Raw genomic sequence first — 14,149 nt, 5'->3', positions numbered from 1 at the left:
GGTCCCATTATTCAAGGTTGAAGAAAAGCTGAGATTAGAAGTCAGTTTTACAGTCTAGCACTCCTTTGCCATCTCTGCCATGAGCCACTCCAGCTTGCCAGTTAGCAGAAGCCCTAAGTGCTTTAACACCAAACCCAAATCCTTAGAAGGCTGACCCAGACATAGCTCTGCCTTGAACCCTACCTGCTCCCCCTGCTGGACGAGACAAAGATGGACAGATAAGGAAAATGGTTCAAGCTAAAAATAGTCATGGTATGTTGAATCAGGAAAGAAAAGAATGGATTTCTACTGACAGAAATGACTGAGCAATTTAAGAATATTACTGGTTCATCGCTGAGATCATTGAAAACACCAGTTTTGATCCTCACATGTCGTGGTTTAATTATGTTTCACAAATTCATCAGAAATAAGCTAAATACAGTCCAGCATCTCCCCTCAGTGCATGCTTTAATCTAGGAGTGGCAGTATGTATATTTTATCAGCAGGCCATGGCTGCAATGCACTTCAGAGAGCATCACGTTCCCATCATTCTCACTGATCAAACATATCTTCCCTTCTTTCCATAGGTCACCAGGACTCAAAATCACCAAGATGATGTGACAAATCAACAAAGATTCCGGGAAGGCAGGATATTTTCATTGAGAACTACGTAGTTCCACAACCACATTCAAATAGGAGAAAAATTCCATTCACGTCTCCACGCTGAAATGTTTTTCAAGCTCTTTTTCTTTCCCTTTACAACGTCACCTGTTCACCTTGCAAATACTTGGTTTTCAAGTCCCATGAAAGTACATCTCACTCATTAAGTCTTGTAAAAATAAAATGACATAAATTAAATTACATTACATTATTAAAGGAATGCTCCATCTTAAAATGAAAATTTTGTCATTAATCACATACCCCCATGTCGTTCCAAATCCGTGAACTTTTCGTTGTCTTCAGAACATATTTAAACTGGCAGGCTTGTAACAGTCACTTGTCACTTCATAATTTTACAGTTGAACCACTGATGGCAGATGGACTATTCTCATGATGTCTTTCATATTTTTATGGACTTTGACAGTGTAATTTACTTGGCAGTCTGTGGGACAGTAAAAAGCCTCCTGGTTTTCATCCAAAATATCTTAAGTCAAGTCAAGTCAAGTCAGGTCACCTTTATTTATATAGTGCTTTAAACAAAATACATTGCGTCAAAGCAACTGAACAACATTCATTAGGAAAACAGTGTCAATAATGCAAAAATGATAGTTAAAGGCAGTTCATCATTGAATTCAGTGATGTCATCTCTGTTCAGTTTAAATAGTGTCTGTGCATTTATTTGCAATCAAGTCAACGATATCGCTGTAGATGAAGTGACCCCAACTAAGCAAGCCAGAGGCGACAGCGGCAAGGAACCGAAACTCCATCGGTGACAGAATGGAGAAAAAAACCTTTGAAGAAACCAGGCTCAGTTGGGGGGCCAGTTCTCCTCTGACCAGACGAAATCAGCAGTTCAATTCCAGGCTGCAGCAAAGTCAGATTGTGCAGAAGAATCATCTGTTTCCTGTGGTCTTGTCCTGGTGATCGTCTGAGACAAGGTCTTTACAGGGGATCTGTATCTGGGGCTCTAGTTGTCCTGGTCTCCGATGTCTTTCAGGGCAGTAGAGGTCCTTTCTAGGTGCTGATCCACCATCTGGTCTGGATACGTACTGGATCCGGGTGACTGCAGTGACCCTCTGATCTGGACACAGACTGGATCTGGTGGCCACGGTGACCTCGGAACAAAAGAGAAACAGACAAATATTAGCGTAGATGCCATTCTTCTAATGATGTAGCAATTACATAGTGTGTTATGGGAAGTGTTTCCGGTTCCGGTTTACCTAATTAATGCAGCCTAAAAATCCTTTAACGGATTTGGATATTAAAAGCATATTAGTATGTTATGTGTAAGCCAGGTTAAAGAGATGGGTCTTTAATCTAGATTTAAACTGCAAGAGTGTGTCTGCCTCCCGAACAATGTTAGGTAGGTTATTCCAGAGTTTAGGCGCCAAATAGGAAAAGGATCTGCCGCCTGCAGTTGATTTTGATATTCTAGGTATGATCAACTTTCCTGAGTTTTGAGAATGTAGCGGACGTAGAGGATTATAATGTTAAAGGAGCTCAATCAAATACTGAGGTGCTAAACCATTCAGGGCGCTATAAGTAATAAGCGATATTTTAAAATCTATACGATGTTTGATAGGGAGCCAGTGCAGTGTTGACAGGACTGGGCTAATATGGTCATACTTCCTGGTTCTAGTAAGAACTCTTGCTGCTCCATTTTGGACTAGCTGTAGTTTGTTTACTAAGCGTGCAGAACAACCACCCAATAAAGCATTACAATAATCTAACCTTGAGGTCATAAAAGCATGGATTAACATTTCTGCATTTGACATTGAGAGCATAGGCCGTAATTTAGATATATTTTTGAGATGGAAAAATGCAGTTTTACAAATGCTAGAAACGTGGCTTTCTAAGTAAAGATTGCGATCAAATAGCACACCTAGGTTCCTAACTGATGACGAAGAATGGACAGAGCAACCATCAAGTCTTAGACAGTGTTCTAGGTTATTACATGCAGAGTTTTTAGGTCCTATAATTAACACCTCTGTTTTTTCAGAATTTAGCAGCAAGAAATTACTCTTCATCCAGTTTTTTATATCGACTATGCAATCCATTAGTTTTTCAAATTGGTGTGTGGATCTTAAATTGTGTTCCGAAGATGAACAAAGCTTTAACGGGTTTGGAACGACACAGGGGTAAGTGATTAATGACAAAATTTTCATTTGGGGTGGAGTATCCTTTTAAGCTGTTAGTTTATAATGAACAATTGCAATAAAGTCGTAAAGGGGTCATATGATGCGATTTCAAGTTTTCCTTTCTCTTTGGATTGTTACAAGCTGTTCGTGAATAGATAATATCCCAAAAGTTGCAAAGACTAAACCCAAAGAGATATTCTTTATAAAAGTTGAGACTTGTCCATGCCCCCCTAAAATGGCTCATTCAAACACGCCCCCACACGTCTACATCACGATGTGGGAAGATTTGCATAACGCCGTCCAAATGTTCATGCAAAGAAAGAAGGCATAACTTTAATTCTCGCTGTTGCCGTCGGTGTAATTTTATGGAGACACTGTGTGTGTTGTTGTGAAAGCGAAACTATTTATCTTCCAAAAGAGGACATGACTAGAAATTAGTGGTTAAGTTGAACCGAAATATTCTGGTGTGTGCAGAACATTTTATAGAGGACTTTTTCCTGATCCTGGGAGAGAAGACTACACTGCAAGCTGTTCTGATTCACAGACTGTAATTAAGTCTTTTATATATAAAGAATTTGCCACTGATGATTCAAACTCAAGCACTTGTTGTTTGTCATTTCTCCGATCACAAATGCAGACATGGTTTTATGTTTATGTGGTACAATGCAACGAAACGCATAGAAACAAAGTATAAGTCATTATAATCCCTAATTATGTCCTTACTGAATGCAACAAATGCCTCATTTATAAGGGGTTTTATTGTTTTTGTCTTATTGTCTTGGACACGCCATTACAGTATGTAACACTTCTGTCATACGCTTGAGGCATTTGACCGATCACAACGCACTGGATAGCTGGCCAATCAGAGCACACCTCGCTTTTCAAAACTACAAGCTTTGTAAAAAATGTATGCATTTCAGAAAGGTGGGGCTTAAAGGAAAAACAATTATGTACAGTACGTGGAAAATAATGTGTTTTTTTAACCTTAAAGTGCATAAACATTTCATTACACCAAATAAACAAATAATGTTCTTTTTAGCAACATCATAAGACCCCTTTATTATTAAATAAAAATATTAACAATGTATTTTATTGTAATAAGTTTTGTTTACCATTATGTCTTTTTAATAATTTAATTACTGTTTAGTGTAGTAATTAAAATACTATATGAATTACTATTACTATTTTTCTAGAGGAATTACTATTCCTCTAGAGGCTCTCAATCTGTCTGCACACCTTAAGTCTCTGTGCCAATATCTATCTGAGCTGCAGCACAAGGTTGAACTGGTCGTCTTCACCTTAATTTGAAGTAGTCTTACTACATGCAAGTAGTTGTTGATACTGTGCTCCAAGCGCTCCAGCAGAGAGAGTCCACAGCCAGGTTGGCTGAGTGTCCTGGCAGACTTCACATCCTGCACTAGAGTCCCCAAAGACAGCACGATCTCGGCCCTCTGCTCATGCACCTGGAACACACACACACACAGGTGTCTCAGAGAGTGTGTGCCTGAGAGCAGCATGAGTGGGTTGATGCTCTAATGGAGGGAATGTGTGGGAGTGGGCTGCATTGAACAACTCACTGATTTTCTTTCCCAAGTTGCTTTGTGAATTGTAATGCATGGTTATTTAATATCAGACAGCAGAGGATCTACAGCACTGCAGACTACCTGTAAAGGGGGAGAAAAGCACAGCCTATCAAATGTCTCACTGGTGGATAGACATGCAAAGATGTAGACCCTGAGAAGTAAGGCAAACAGAGTCAAGTCAGTGAGATAGTGGATAACACCAGAACAGAGGATGACAGAGAATCAAACAAAACAATTAACATGCAAATATATAGACTGACAGATATCTGTCAAGTGAAGTGTCACATGAAAACATCTAATGAGGCTGAGCTATTAAACTTAAAATGATAACTTGCTAGTAATTCTTGCATTTTTTATTTTAATTTCTTTTACTAACAAACTTAAATATATGGTGGTGACTTGAAAAGTTATTCAATGGATTGGAAGACTTTTATAGCCTAATTCAATTGAAGGTTATTTGGATATGTTTTAAGCACAAAATATAGGCTAATTTGGATTGAAACACCAGTCCAAGTCAGAGATGAATATCATCTCAGACCTTGGCTTGTGCTTGAAATGAAATGGCCTCAGCTGTAACTAATCTCTTATGAGTTAGTATGGTGCAAGGTAAGAATTTAACGTTTGGGCCACAGATAAACATCCCAGAGGTCCATTCACACCAAGGACATAACTATAAAAATAACAGCAACAAGAAAAGTTATCATTCTTGATGTGAATGGGTCTTAAAAGAAACAGAAAAATCAGTAAAAGACCTGTTTACATCTGAAGTAAATTTCACAGTCTTACCATTTCCACTTGTACGTCCTTGACCTTGTTCATCACTCTTCTGGCCTCGCTGTCACACACAAAGTCAATTGATCTAGTGTGAACGGGAGACAGTTCAGAGGCAACCATGCTGAACACTACTACCAGCATTCCTATAAGACAACCAGTCCAATGAGAAAAAAATGTGTCTGTATTATGTAACTCTGGGAACTAAAATAATGCATTACAGTGGTGGATCCATTTAGTCACAAATGTGCAATATTCAGTAACACTTTACCATGAATTACATTATTACATTATAAAATTCATAAATCAATAGGTACATGAAACGGCTCTTTGGAATACTTGATTCTGATTGGTTGCAGCACTGAGTGGTCAAAATGTTTTATATAATAGAGTGCAACAGTGCCTGCTCACTTTTTCTTCCACTTTCACTTTGTCTTGCTTCCAGAAGTACTGTTCCCTTTCCTAAATGCATTTTTGTTTTAATCTTTATTAAATAGCAGTAAGCCATGATCCAAAATAATTTGCTACGAGGTGAATTGCAAGATTGCAAACTTGAAAATTTGACAAAAGGACAAAGGTATGTGTACTGTAATGAGGGCTTTGATGAAAGAAAGAGCTACAATCCCCTTATGCATTGAAGAACACACCAGTTTAAAACAATGGATTAAATATAAAACTATTGATTTAAAGATGCTGATCATATAGACTATATAGAAACAACATATAGCTTATTTGCAAAATATGCATATTATACATTCAAATATTTAAGTAGTTTGAGATCTTAGAGAAACAGATGCTAGCATGCTACATGAAGCACACACTAGCACACACTCCTCTTCCTACTTCTACCATGTATTTTAATTTCAGAAACAGTAAATATGCTGCACCAAATTAATTGTTACTCTACATCATTTGCAGTGCTTCATTGATGTGGGAGTTTCTTTTAGCGATGTTTGCTTGTAATTTCTCTGCAAAATCATGGGTAATGTAGTTTTCCATCAGAAATTATACTGTTAAGCACAATTATTAAAAAACATTTTTTTAATAATGTTGGTTGACAGCTTCAGCATGAATGTAAATGTGAATGTGTACTAGTCAGGTTAATCACTATCATAATAATTAGATTGTAAGAGCAGACTGATTGCTGTAAAAGGAGGGAAAAAGCGCTTCCAATCATTGTGTTCTTATAAGCAATGGTAACCTCTAAAGAAACACATGCAGTCATTATCACTGCATCAAAATGGCCTCACATGCAAGGAAATTGCTACAAAGAATATTGCACCTGCAAGAACCATTTACCAGATCATTAAGAACTTCAAGGTGAGAGGTTTGACTGCAGTGAAGAAGTGTACAGGATGTCCCAGGATATTCCAGAGTGTCTAGCAAGCATGCAAACCTTCTCCTCCTGAGGAGTTTGCTATGTAATCGTGTCACCAGCAGTGCAGAGGTTGCTCAGGTGTCAAAAAGGGCAGCAAAGAAACAACTTATCTTCAAGAAAAATGTCAAGGACAGGCTGAAATTCTGCAGAATGTACAAGGATTGGACAGCAGAAGACTGGTGCAAAGTCATTTTCTCTGAAGCTCCCTTCCGACTGTTTGGGACATCACTTGAAAATCTGGTGTTTGGAGAAGAAAAGGTGAATGCTACCATGAGTCCTGTGTTGTCAGCAGTGAAGCATCCTCAGACCATACATGTGTGGGGTTGCTTTTCAACAATTTGAGTTGACTCTCTCATAATTCTGCCCCAAAACACGGCCATGAATAAAGAATGGTATCCAAATGTCCAGCAAGAATGACTTCTTCCAATGATCCATTACTAATTTAGTGATGATCCATGCATTTTCTAGCATGATGGAGCACCGTGTCACAAAGCAAGAGTGATAAAGAACTGGCTCGAAGATCATTACATTGAAATTTTGGATCCGTGGCCCGGCAACTTCCCAGATTGCAATCCCCTCGAGAAGCTGTGGTCAGTCCTCAAAAGCTAAGTGGACCAGCAGAAGCTCATGAATCGTGTTCAACTCTTTGAACTAATAAGGCAAAAATGGATCGATATTAGTCAGAATTTGGCCCAGAAGCTAATATCCAGCATGCCAGAGTGAATTGCAGAGGTTACAAAGAACAAGGGTTAACAATGTAAATATTGACTCATTATGTTTTGCCAATAAAAGCCTTTAAAACTTGATATTCTTATCATTGTTTTTCAATATACATAGAATCATGGAACCATGGAAAAAATATCTACAAATACTGAAGCAGCAAACTTTGCCAAACACAAAATTTGTCACTGCCAAAACATTTGGCAATGATTGTACATACATCATAATACCTAGTCCTATTATGCAAAGTATATATAGGTAGAATAAAACCTAATAAACCTGGCTAGAAGTTCAGAAGTCTCCAATTTCAAAACGAAAACATCGGAACTGGTGAGAGATGAGCTAGGACAGGATAGAGCAGAACTAGTCGTGTGCAGCTAAATTTGCTTTTAAAATAATCTACAAATAATCTATCAAACATTTCATTTTTTTATTTAGTTTATATTAAAGACCTGATCCAAAACTCAAATTTAGAAGCATTTTCAAAATAACTGCACAAAAAATATATATATTTCTTATAGAAAGAGTTTTAAAAGCTGCTAACACATATCTCCACGACCAATTCTGCAAAAGAAGAGCATCATGTATGCATACTTACCTAAATCCATGCCCTGTGACAACATGAGATCTTCACTTGCATTGCTTTCCATTGGAGATCGTCTTTTTTGAAGAAGTAACGTGAAAACGCCCACCAAGAGGTGCGCTCATCCTCCACATTCACTACACTCATCATGTGCATCGCCCCCACACTTTCTGAATCCTGAATCTTCCCTTCTCGACTGGGACGTTTTTTTATCTCGTCTCTGAACATGCCCCGACGTCTCTGCAGTGAGTCACTACACACCAAAAACATCATTAAATGAGAGTAACCCTGCAGATGTAGTGGAAACTGATGCAATTCTAAATAAATAAATCTGTAATAAGGTTTCTGAAAAGAGGTAGGCTGCACAAACAAAATGAGCCCACGTGTATTAGTTAATATTTTATTACGTGATCAGTCTTCTGCTTTCAGTGGATTGCAGTAGGACATGCTTTGTATGTATTCCTTCATTAATTTATAGGCTACCTCCATATATGCACACTTTATATTTTACTCTTTATATTGTTATTGATACATCACTGATATCGACATATCTCTTTGCCAGATTAAACACACACACATCACAAAAGACGAGCTTCGGCAGTCATTTCATTTAAGATTTTTAAGTCTTAGCACAACACCTGTCACCTGTAAGGCTATAATGTTTAAATGCATGCACAGACAGTGGTAGAAATATAGCAGGCATATCTTCCTAGCAAAACACCTTTTGTCTATGGATTTGGTGAATTGTTGTAAACATGAGGAGATCATAGTGGATTCACTGTTTATTTGCTGCAAATGTGAACACTGAGCCACACTGAAAAAAATTTCATCATTCATCCAATTTTAAAAATTTTAGGGTAATGGTTCACATTTTATAACTTGAGCCAATGAATAATAAATAACTTACCCTAAACAATATTTAATATGTCTATGAAAACTATTTTATAAAACCTGGCACAAAGTATATTTTTCTTGTTGAAATATAAAGAAAGTCAATTAATTTTAATTCTATTTTTGAACTAAACAAAAACATATAGATTTGGTTTGAGCTCACCATTATGGCGATCAGGGTTTGCTTAAGTTGGGCTCTTGACTTTTTAATGTTAGTTTTTCGTTGCTGTAACTGTGTTAGTAAAACACGTTTGTTATAGCAAGAAAAGCCACAAATAATTGGGATTAAAGTATAGTTCACCCAAAGATGAAGATTTTATTTTTATTTGCTTACCTCCAGAGCCTCCAATATGTAGGTGACTTTGTTTCTTCAGTAGAACACAAACAAAGATTTTTAACACAAACCGTTGCAGTCTGTCAGTCGTATAATGGAAGTGGATGGGAATCACAGCTTTGAGAGTCATAAAAACATACACATACAAAACCGAATGAAACCCTACAGCTCATGACAATACAATGATGTATAAAGACACAAAACGATTGGGCTGTTCCAAAAACTGAACATTATTTATATCATTTTTTACCGCTGATTTTCACCAGATCGCAAACTTATAAGTGCATATATCTCTCAAGTGAACCATTGACACTCTATCTCCAGTCTCAATTAGGAGAGTCAATGGTCCACTTGAGGTCCACAAATGGTCCATTTGATAGGTGGCGGTAATGCACTTATAAGTCTGTGATCAGCTGTAAAGAAGAAGAAAATGCATCAGGCGCCGGCTGTTGAGAACGCACTCAGGACAGTTCGGACATTGTGGTGAAAATCAGCTGTAAAAAAACATATAAATACTGTTCCGTTTCTCAAACAGACCAGTAGTTTTGCGTCTTTACACATCAATGTATTGTCACAAGCTGTAGGGTTTAATTTGGTTTTGTATGTGTATGTTTTTATGACTCTCAAAGCTGTGATTCCCATCCACTTCCATTATATGACTGACAGACTGCAACGGTTTGAGTTAAAAATCTTCATTTGTGTCTTCAAAGTCAGATTGGATGCCCTGGGGGTAAACAGATAAACAACACATTTTAATTTAACTATCCCTTTAAGTGGTTTTGGTTAAATATTGATAATGGTGTAATCATTCATCTAACATTAGTGTTTTTTTTTTTTTTACAATAGCTATATGAAGCTACAAGATGAAATTATGAACTATTACAAAGGGTTTTAAAAACATCTTATGCATAAAACCTTTAGAACAACAGCATCATTTACACAGAGATCAAGAATCAGCACATGAATATATATATAAAAAATATAATTTAAATTAATTGACTTTCTTTAACAAGAAAAATATACCTTGTACCAGGTTTTATAAAATAAAATATGTTTTCATAGACAGAAAATATTGTTTAGGGCAAGTTATTTATTTTTCATTGGCTCAAGTTATAAAATATGGATTTTTTTTTTTATATTGGATGAATGAAAAAAAAATTCAGTGTACTTTTTTATTTTATTTTTATTGGAAGACTAAAAACATTTTTTTTTCAGTGCAGAATGGTCATAGTTATATTTAAATATGACAGTGTTTGCTCTGAACATTAGCGCACACTGAAATTAGAGGCTGTCACCACACTCTCTCTTTCGCAGTGCAGAAACAATCTTCCGCTCAGTCACCCTGCAGCAGCCCACAAGTCACAGCTGCGAAAAATCAGGATAAAGGGCAAAAAGACTTGTATACAAGCCTTGGAGTCGTTGCAATCACGACAAGCTCTGAAACCCATCAGAAATGATTACAACACCACACATAGACGGGGAACATGTCCCATGGTAGATCATCTAGATAGATAGATAGATAGATAGATAGATAGATAGATAGATAGATAGATAGATAGATAGATAGATAGATCAGCGCAATGCACCGATGAAGACAAATGCGCCATCACATTGTATTAATGACGGACAATAGGAACAGAAGTGGAGTAAACCCGCAATAACTAAACCAGTGACCGAGCCCGCATTGCATCACAGAATCAATTCCTGGCCAGTGCACGTGCCTCTCCTTTACCTGTTAGCGCGTGCCGTGCACTCTAATCCGAACCGTTTAGGTCATGCATTACCACCGACAAGTATGTTTTAAGGGAAGCGCTTGGCCAATAGTGTAATTTTCTTTTTCCATTTTTTTTTTTTTTTTTTTTTTGAAGTTTAGCCTCCAGTCTGACGCGAATTCAAATACGAGCGAGAGGCATCAGCAACAGGGCACTGCCAGTTCACCAGCGAGGACAGTGATACAGAAAGCATCTCGATCGTCTAGACGAAGAATTGGGACCGATCGACACTGACGTCATTACTCGCTTTTGATTGCATTGCTCTAATTGTGTGGGGATTTCTTATATTTTTGCGTCATTAAATGGAGCGGCGTAGGTGACGTTTGGACTGTTGCGTTCAAGAGGAGCTCTTACGAGACTAAAAGCCGGCGCGGAAAAATGTGAGTAGCCGTCAAAGACGAAATAGCAACCTGTTAAGGTGTCCAATGCTGCTGACGATAAACTGCGCGTTAAAGCGCTTTAGAAGTCACTCAACTGCCATCGGAACAATCTGTTCCCCTTTTTAAGCTTTTGCGTGTCATTTTTATTCCGAGGGGCATTTAATCGACAGGGTATCTTGTGGGGCTCAAGGGCACAGTGTTATTCGTGCAGGGAGTTAAACATGCGCATGATTCTCAAATCATTTAATGAGAACAAATATGCACTTTTTTTTCAGACCGATTAGTGTAAGATGATGTCCTATGGCTCTCAAGAAACCCTGTGGATTCCGTCGTTTAGAGCCAATGTCCCTTCAAGGTCCTTTCTTAGTGTTGGAGGAATCTAAAACGCAAAAAAATAAGATAAAAATGAAAAAAATAAAAAATAAAATAATATTAATAATAATAATAATTGCATCTACATAATTCGATATCTCAGCCTCTGCATTCACTTAAGGGAAAAATTAAGTTCAAATTGGAAATGAAGAGTTCACTTCACATTCAGAAGAGAGAAAAGTCTCACAACTTGGAGAGAAACTTTTTCCCCTTAAATTGATTGATTGATTTGGTGCCATGTGGAGTTGATAAACTGCTATCAATTCAAGTTTGATTGAAGAAATTATGCACATTACTCTGTAAATGTATGGTAAAAATGTCAGCTGTATTTGCTAGAACTTTACCATAAAAAGATTTCACAGTTGCTAAATTTATGTCATTTAATTATATAAAGTGTTATAATAACCTAGCTGAGGTTTAATCTGTTTGTTGTAAAGTGTGCTGATATGATAAAAAATGGTACGCTGGAAGGCCACGATGACTTAAAGTTCAGTAACATTGGCCTCTCCAGTAACAGTGACAAATAATAACTTGAAGACACACAAACACAAAACACCATCAGGGTAACTCACATGACACTAATGTAAAACATTAAATAAAATAAAAAATAACAGAACATCTCAATAACAAAAATAAAAACTATTTGAATGTAATCTAAGCGAATCTGATTGATCATGGAGGGGATTCTGTGAACTCTTCTTCCTCATAAAATAAAAGACAAATAAATATAAATAGAATCACAATTTCAGCAATATTTTACTGTAAATTGCCTTCTTGAATTTAATAAAATTCTCCTCACAATTTTATACTTCTAGAAAACATTTTTGCAGTGTTCTACATTGAAATTACATTTATTGTTTTTGTTCAAAAATTTTTAATTGTATATGAAAATAACGAAATTTATAACTTAAGTTTATTTAGTTAACTGTTCAGTTAATAAGTGAATAGATTTGTATAGCATTTGTATATCAAATTACATAATACAGTGTATTTCCAGCCTTAACGTAGCCTATTCACACTCAAAAAGAGCCACATGCTTTTGAGTTTAAGGCGCTCTGGGTCTTATTCCCTGTCATCTGGGATGGTAATGTGTTTGTAATCTTATATCAACCCTTGTTTCACACCCAACCCGATCTCAAGGCAATTCGTACATATTTTACAAGGTGGCTTATTTGTACGAATTTGTATGACCACACTTGTACAAATTCATACGATTTTTGCCAAATCGTACGTATTTTACGAGTTGCACAATTCGTATGAATTAGTACGAATGACCAACACCAGTGAGTGAGGTCGTACAAATTCGTACGAATTAGCCACCTCGTAAAATTTGTACGAATTTGTTGTGAGATAGCGTTGTCAAACCCACTATGGATTATATTTTCTCACCCAGACCCACATTAAGTAGTGAATGACCAAGATGTTCTTTTGAACTCTTTGGGCTTCCACAATTCATTAAAAGAACATTACAGAAAGTTTTTTAGAAGATGCATCGAATTGGGTCAGTGTGTTAGTGTTAAGGGGAATTGGAACACCCATGTGCAATGGGTTGGGATGCTCACCTGTCCATACATACCAATTAATTTCCTTCTGTGGAACACAAAAGATGATATTTTGAAGAAGTTTTGGTTTAAAACCCCTTAACTGTCACTCACATTTTTGCACATAGACATTATAGTGCATGATTCAAACTTACATTTTTTTCATGAATGAAAACATTTTGTAACATGATATTGATGTACCATTTACATGGTAATGCAATGTCTGATTTTAAAATGGGTTTTAAAGGATGAATTTTAAGTTTTCAGTTGATATATAATTTCTGATAATTTCTAAAATGTGATAGAGAAAAAGGCAACAAAGAAGTATTTTTTTTAAACAAAGGTCAAAACTCCTGTTATAATTTGGATTTTTGAGCATGCACTCTTGTCATAAATTAATTTATTACTATTCCTATATAATTTTTAACAAAAAACATTGGTAAAATATATATTTGGGAGTCTTAGATCTTTCCAACGATATATAGTTGGTCAAGATTAGATTAGATTTAATTGTAATATAGTGAAGTAAATGTAGGTGTACCGTATACGGGATGGGGTGACAGTTAAAGGGTTAAACAACATCGGATAGAGGTAGATTACCAGATATGACAGTGTAGTTTGCAATGATCTGTTTGATGACAGCTACAAACACAAAGACTTGTTGTTTTCTAAAAGTATTTATAAGCAAAGACAGGGTTTTTGAGTTAAGTCTGTATGCATTTGCATGCATAGAGGAAAGAGAGAGAGCTTGAACATGTATACACAAAAACACTGCACATGTATACACAAAAACACTGCAGTGTTGCAAGAAAACTGACAGAATTCACAGTTCTACATTGATATTTCATCCCAGCCTGTGCTCCTGCTGTTCCCTGAGCTGGCAGTAGACCTGTTACTGAGCCTAAGAGCACCCTACCAGTCTCTGTCTCTGTATGGAGATCTGTTTATCAACTCATTGGCTTCTTTTTCTCTCTCCAATGAATTTTGTCTTTCATCCCATGATGCCTTTGAGCTGTTTGTGCTCGTGGGATGAGTTTAAAATGCATC

The 14,149-nt window shown here is 36.7% G+C and overlaps 1 protein-coding gene across 1 annotated transcript in view; it reads left to right on the top strand.

Moving 5' to 3' along the window:
* The first annotated feature begins 10,665 nt into the window (after nucleotides 1-10,665).
* The window catches only part of LOC132155102 (chloride channel protein 2-like), a 44,996-nt gene continuing 41,512 nt past the window's right edge, over nucleotides 10,666-14,149 (top strand). The window contains exon 1 of the mRNA XM_059563895.1: nucleotides 10,666-11,189. The gene's annotated coding sequence lies outside the window, so the exon portion shown is untranslated. The remainder of the gene's footprint in view (nucleotides 11,190-14,149) is intronic.

This window comes from Carassius carassius, chromosome 12 (genome assembly GCF_963082965.1).
Source record: "Carassius carassius chromosome 12, fCarCar2.1, whole genome shotgun sequence".
Taxonomy (NCBI): Eukaryota; Metazoa; Chordata; class Actinopteri; order Cypriniformes; family Cyprinidae; genus Carassius; species Carassius carassius.
This window is presented reverse-complemented; position numbering and strand designations above follow the sequence as displayed.